This window comes from Cynocephalus volans, chromosome 6 (genome assembly GCF_027409185.1).
Source record: "Cynocephalus volans isolate mCynVol1 chromosome 6, mCynVol1.pri, whole genome shotgun sequence".
NCBI classification, from domain to species: Eukaryota; Metazoa; Chordata; class Mammalia; order Dermoptera; family Cynocephalidae; genus Cynocephalus; species Cynocephalus volans.
The window spans coordinates 94,811,990-94,818,670 of NC_084465.1; the positions used below are offsets into that span (position 1 = coordinate 94,811,990).

General features: G+C 37.9%; 1 non-coding gene across 1 annotated transcript; it reads left to right on the forward strand.

The window, feature by feature from the left end:
• The first annotated feature begins 4,138 nt into the window (after positions 1–4,138).
• LOC134381409 (U6atac minor spliceosomal RNA) lies at positions 4,139–4,264 on the forward strand. Its single transcript, XR_010023999.1, has one exon. It is a non-coding gene; the product is annotated as a U6atac minor spliceosomal RNA (small nuclear RNA).
• The last annotated feature ends 2,417 nt before the right edge of the window (positions 4,265–6,681 follow it).

Sequence of the window (6,681 nt, forward strand, 5' to 3'; positions counted from 1 at the left end):
CTGGATCTGAAGATCTGTGATTTTTCCTATGCCTGGGAAGTTTTTTGCCACTATTTAGTTGAATATGTTTTCAATCAATCTCCTTTTTTCTCCCCTTCTGGAATACTCGTGACTCGGATATTTGAGCACTTAAGGTTGTCTGGTATCTGTCTCAGAATGCCTTTGATTCTTTTTTTCTTTTTCTTTTTTCTTTCTTTTTTTTTTTTTTTTTTTGTCTGCTTGTGTTATTTCAAACAGCCCATCTTCAAGTTCAGAGGTTCTCTCTTCAACTTCCGCAAGCCTGCTGGTTAAACTCTCCATTGTGTTTTTTATTTTGCTGAATAAATCCTTCAGTTTGGCAAGTTCTGCTACATTTTTTTTCAGGGCATTGATTTCCTTGTACATTTCTTCTTTCAGGTCCTGTATACTTTTCCCGGTTTCATCATGATGTCTAGCTGAGTTTTCTTGTATCTCATTCAGTTTCCTTCATTCAGTTTCCTTAGAATTATCACTTGAAATTCCTTGTCAGTCATTTCAAAGGCTTCTTGTTTTATAAGATCTAGAGCTTGAGAGTTATTACCCTTTGGTGGTGTACTTTCTTGATTTTTCATATTTCTGGTATCTTTTCTTTGATGTTTATTCATTGTGGCAGGGGGTTTCACAGTCCACAGGTTTGATACTATTGTCTAATTAAGATGTTGCTGGGGTTGCCTATTTGGTATGGCTACCTCAGTGACTGCTCAGTTGGCCACTAGTGCCTTGCATGTGTGGTTGCCTTGAGTCTTGGGTCTCTCTGGGGAGCCACCTCTCTGGTCCGCTTGGACTCGGCCAGGCTGCTGGATCACAGGGCAGTACTGCAGGGTGTGTGGTCTCTGCTGAGCTTCCACCTCCTGTGCTGAAGGTCTCGCTGTTCCACATGCACTGGGCCGGGATGCTGGGATGCACGGAGGCACTGCAGAGCGTGTGGTCTCTGTGGAGCTTCCCCTTCCCCTGCTGGATGTCTCCCCGCTCTGTAGGCACTTGGCTAGGTTGGGAATGGAGCCGGGTGGTGGCGGTGAAGCCTATCTGCTGGATCGTGCCACAGTGGCCCCGCAGGGCATGTGGTCTCCGCGGAGCTTCTGCCTCCCCCACTGGACGTGTCCCGCATTCCGTATGCACTTGATGTTATGTTTTTATAGTTGTAAATCGGTTGATTTGTGGGAGAGAGTGACACTAGGGACCGTCTATTCCACCATCTTGACCAGAAGTCCTAAAAAGCTTCAGTGCCAGAGCAAAGGCAGGTGCACGGCAGCAGGGCTACCTGGAGGCTGGAGGGCGGGGTAGAGGTGCTGAGGGTGAGGGAAGAGGGCAACGACTCGGATGAGCACAGGACTGGGCGGCGAAGGCTGCTGGGCTGCTGCTCACTTCCTGCTTGGACAGATCCTGGGTCAGTCTCCGCCCGCCAGCCGACACCCCACCCGAAACTTTGAAAACTAATATGTAAACCACTCCTCATAAAATTTCTATTTCTGAACATGAAGTTATATTAAAGTTGAGAGTTTTAACTTTTGCTGCCTTTGTTCTGATTGCTCACACAGAACACCTATTGTATACACTGCTTTGCTTTGCTATATATCTATATGATAAAATATTTTGATAAAATAATTTTTCATTGATTGATGTTAATATGCTACCCTGATTAGATGAAAATGATGCTGTTAATATATAAACCATATCAGGAGGATATGGACTTTAGTTAATAGCATTTTTTCAGTGCTAGTGAGCAGTGATGTGTTTATGCTTTTTTGTCCTTTCTGTGTCTCCCCATGAACCAAGAGCTCAGATTTGGAAAGTGGCTGGTGTATCTGTTCACTTTCTCCTTGTGTACACACGGTCATCTCAATGTCTTTAAGCCTCAGTTTTCTCAGCAATGTATATAATTATATTCACCATGCCAATTTCCCAGAGTCAATTCTTGTTTTTTACTTGGCCTTTGCTAAATTACTTGGGCTAACATTTTTAAAATCATTTTTAAAGTTTTGATGTGTTATAAAAATAAACAAATGAAGTACGTACTCCTTAAATTATTGTTTAAAATCCTTCATAGACTATCCCCAACTTATCTTTCAAACCCTATTCCTCTTCCCTACTTCAATCCTCCATAATGGAGGAAGAAACTGGTCCAGGACACCCAATTTCTGTTAGAGGCTGAAACTGGAAGACAAATATTAAAATGTATTGATGTAGACAAAGCTGGGCTGAAAAGAAAATTCACAGGTTTTAACATACTGATTATTGAAAATAAGAGAATACATGTATGAAAATAAATTATTCACTCATCTAAAAAAAGATTTAAAACCTTAAAAAACTTAGCATAAAGAAATTCTAAAAATGAAAGAAGAAATAAATGAATTAGAATTAGGAGACAGTAGAAATAAAAAAATAATCCAATATATGGTTCTTTGGGGGAAATACTAAAATGAAGAAAGTGGTAGCAAGAAATCAAGAAATGTAAACCCAATGAGAAAGGAGGTATATAAATAGATATAGAGGTGATAAAAAATATATAGGAGGAGGCGAAATGACATATCAGGATATATGAAAATAAATAACATAAGTTCTAAATAGAAAAAACAATAAGATAAAAATAACTGAGGGAGAAATTCAGAAAGTTAATGGACTTACCCCTGAATAAGGCTCTAAGGCAAAAATTCTTTCAAGCTTTCAAGGAACAGATCATTCCCATATTAAAGAAATTGTTTCAAACATAGAAAATGTATTCTAAGAAGCACTCATACAGCTATTATCAAAACCAAGATAGCATGAAAAAGACAACTGCATGCCAATCTCACATAAGAAAATAAAATATGAAGAAAATTCAGTACTATGAGACTAGTCTATTCCAGAACTGAAATTATTAAGAAATTTTTCTTCTATCACACCAATGTGTCAAATGAGGAAAAACAATTATTATTTCAATAGATGGCCAAAATGTATGAAAGAAACTCCATACCCATTCCTAATAACTCTAAAAAAGTGACAACAAAAGAATGCTTCCTCAATGTAGTAAAAAGCAATCATTTGAAAGAAATAGCCACTTATCACAGTGGTGAAATTTTACCAGTATGTTTAAAATCAAGTGCAAGGTAAAAATGCCCTTTATAATCATCATTATTCTATCACTTTCTGTGACTTCTCACCAACTAAGACATGAAACAGAAATAGACTATTTCAGTACTATTATTTATGTTTTCTTCTTACTGGACATTTAATTGGTTTCTTTTTTCTTTTTTATCTGCAATGGCACTGTGGAATAACTTTGTGAATCCATCTGATGTTAAAAACCACTGACATAGTTAAAAAAATGTAAGAATTTTTAAGACTCCTGACACCTACTGCAAAATTTCCTGTATGAGAGGTGTACTTAGACTGCCTGTTTCATGCACCCTGTCAATATTGGTATCACCTTTTTATTAATAATCTTAGCCAATTTGTTTTCTTGCTTTTAATTTGCATTTATTTAATTATGAAGCTAAGTTCTGTCTTACCTTTTTCTTTTTTTCTTTTTCTCCCATTTGCATTTCTTCTCTTATAATGCAGTTACATCCTTTGCTCTTCATCTGGAACACTGATCTTATGTATCTTGGACTAAATAAAGTCCCATTTGGAACTATGATTTGACAATAAGGCATAGATTAAGTCAGTTCAGGCTGATATATACAAGGTACTACATACCGGTGGCTTAAACAACAGGAACTTATTTCTCACGGTTCTGGAGCCTAGGAATTCCACGTCCAGTGTATTAGCGTGGTTAGGTTCTGATGAGGGCTTTCTTACTCGTTTGCATCTTCTTGCTGTGTCCTCATATGGGGGAAAGCACAGAGAGAAGCAAATTCTCTTGTGTCTCCTTATAAGGGCACTAATTCCATCATGAGGGCTCTACCCTCATGGTGTAATTTCCTCTCCAAGGCCCCACATCCTAATGCCATCCCACTGGGAGTTAGGATATCAACATAGGAACTTTAGGAGGAAACAAACATGCAGTCTTTAACTACGTGTATACATATGGGTTGGTGATTTTAAAATAAACAAATACACATTAAAGAATATGTTCCAGAATCTGAAATAATTAAAACCTACATTTTATACTTAAGAACAACTTCATATAATCTTAGGTTTCATGTTGTATGAAAGAAGAGAAGGTTAGCACTTCCCTTGACAAGGATGGAAGAGGCCCTTGGACCTCACAACACGTGTATGTTTCAGGCATTGCCACCTACTTCATGGCATCTAACCATCATTTTACCAGAGGTAGAAGGGCGGGTAAGGGAGGAATTGGTAAAGGGCTATGAAAAACAATTACATTGTATACTGCTGAATATAGTGATTATCCTGATTTGATCATCACATATTGTACACAGGTATTGATATTCAACTCTGTACCCCACAGATATGTACAATCAACTATGTCACAATAAAATAAATAAATACATGAATTTTAAAAAATCTTAGATTTCATCATTTATTGCTGAATATGGGAAAAGAACTAAGAAATGCCACGTAAAAATTGGTGTCATGGTTATACTGAGCAAAGGAAGAGAAATGAGAAGATATTCACTGAAAGGAAAAAACAAACTCATTATTTGCAGATGATCTGCGTGTCTACATAGAAAGTCTAGTTTCAAAAACTGGAACAAATGAGAGTTCAGCAAAGTTGCTGGAATATAAAATCAATATGCAGACATCAATATTATTCCTATACACTACCAACAAAGTTAGAAAATGTAATTTGAATAAATCATCCTCAAGTTCTATTGCACAGTAGGGTGACTATGATTAGCAGTTAAGTTTTGTATATTACCTAATAACTAGAAGAGAAGCTTCTGAATGTTTTCACCACAAAGAAATGATAAATATGTGAGATGGCTGATACTTTGACTACCTGACCCAATTTTTATACACATATGTATATACACCAAAACACCAGATTGAGCTGGCTGGTTAGCTCAGTTGGTTAGAGCAGCAGTGCTAACACCAACGTAAAGTGTCTGGATCCCTGTACCCGGCAGCTGCCCCAAAACAAAACAAAACAAACCCATCAGATTGTACCCCATAAGTATGTACAATTACAATGTGTCAATTCAAATAATAAATAAATAAATCAGTTACAATAGCAAAAAAAAAAAAAAAACCCTAAAAGATACTTATAAAGGAAATTATAAATTAAAACCTTGTATTTAAGATTCATCCATGTAGACAGATGTAGTTTTTGTTCATTCAACTGCTGTATAATACCACATTATCTATCTATACCGTAATTTATTTATTCATTCTCTTGTTCCAAGGACATTTAGGTGATTTTCAATCTTTTAATGTTATGATTATGCACAATCTTTTCTAAGATATTTCTAGAAGGAGAACTGCTGGTTCATGGGGTATGACAATTTTCTACTTTTTTAGAGACTGCCAATTTGCTCTCCAAAGTGATTTTACCAATTTATACTCTCACCAGGAGTGTACACATGTTCCTGTCATTCCACATCCTCCTTGACCCTTGGTGTTGTCAGATTTTTTACATTTCCCCCCAAATCTAATAGTTACAAATGGCATCTCATTGCAAAGCCCATGAGAATAGAGGCCTTCTAAAAAGGATAATTTTGTTTTTCTTACCTGCTCGAATTGCGCCTGTGCTGCTGTAGGTAATCAAATATTTGTGCAGTGAATGAATGACCACTACTAGTGAGACTGAGCATCTTTGATGTTAAAGAGCAGGCTCAAGGTGGAGAAGGCAAGACTATCATTACACTTGTGTTTAACATTTTCATCTGGGATCACCAGCGTCAACTGAGGGGAAATTTGAAATCTATTTTAAAGAGAGACAAAGACTGTCAAAATGAGGGCATCACTGACTGCCCAAGCAGTGGGCCTAGGTATCCAAAGATGTCAGCCCACTCCCCTTCCAACTAGGACTGCAACTTCATATATATGGACAGATCAATAAACCTCCCTGAATTTTAGGTGTGTTCATCTTAAAACAGAGATGAAGATAATACACATTTGGAATCCAAAGCCAAGAATACACAGTTCACAAACTGGACCTCAATACATAAACAGCAACCACCTTTAACCTTAGACACCAAACCCATCCCATCCAAAATGCCTCACTTGGTACAAAAACATCCTTGTAGTAGAGGTCAAGGTGGAATCTATAGACCAAGTAGTACCTACCATTCTATGTCTCATCCCTGATATCTTCCAGCACTGCTTCAAAAGCAAAGCTTCCAGTTAGCTGACCTTCCCAAGAAAAGACGCTTCTCATTCTAGTCCTGCTCAATGCTTCCCACTCCTTCGACTCCCTGCGGTCCTACCCACCAACCCTCTCAACTATAGAACATGAAAGCCCTGTCTGGCTAAACACAAGCCAACATATCCCCTTAACCTATTAACCAAATAGTCACTTAACTCCCAAGGACACTCCCTACCTTGTGTGGTCCTCATAATGAGGCTGTTTGTTCTACTCCCCAAGCACTCCAGGACTGGAAGATGGCCATTAGTTTGGCGCAGATCCAAGTTTTCTGGGGACTGAAACTATAAAATTTGGAAGCCCCTCTTCATGAAAAACAATATAAAATTATTAACACAAACATCCTGTTGTGCTTTCATCTCTCACCTTCCTGGTCACTCTGCCACATTCACTGAGGACTGAATACCCACTTTCTTCCT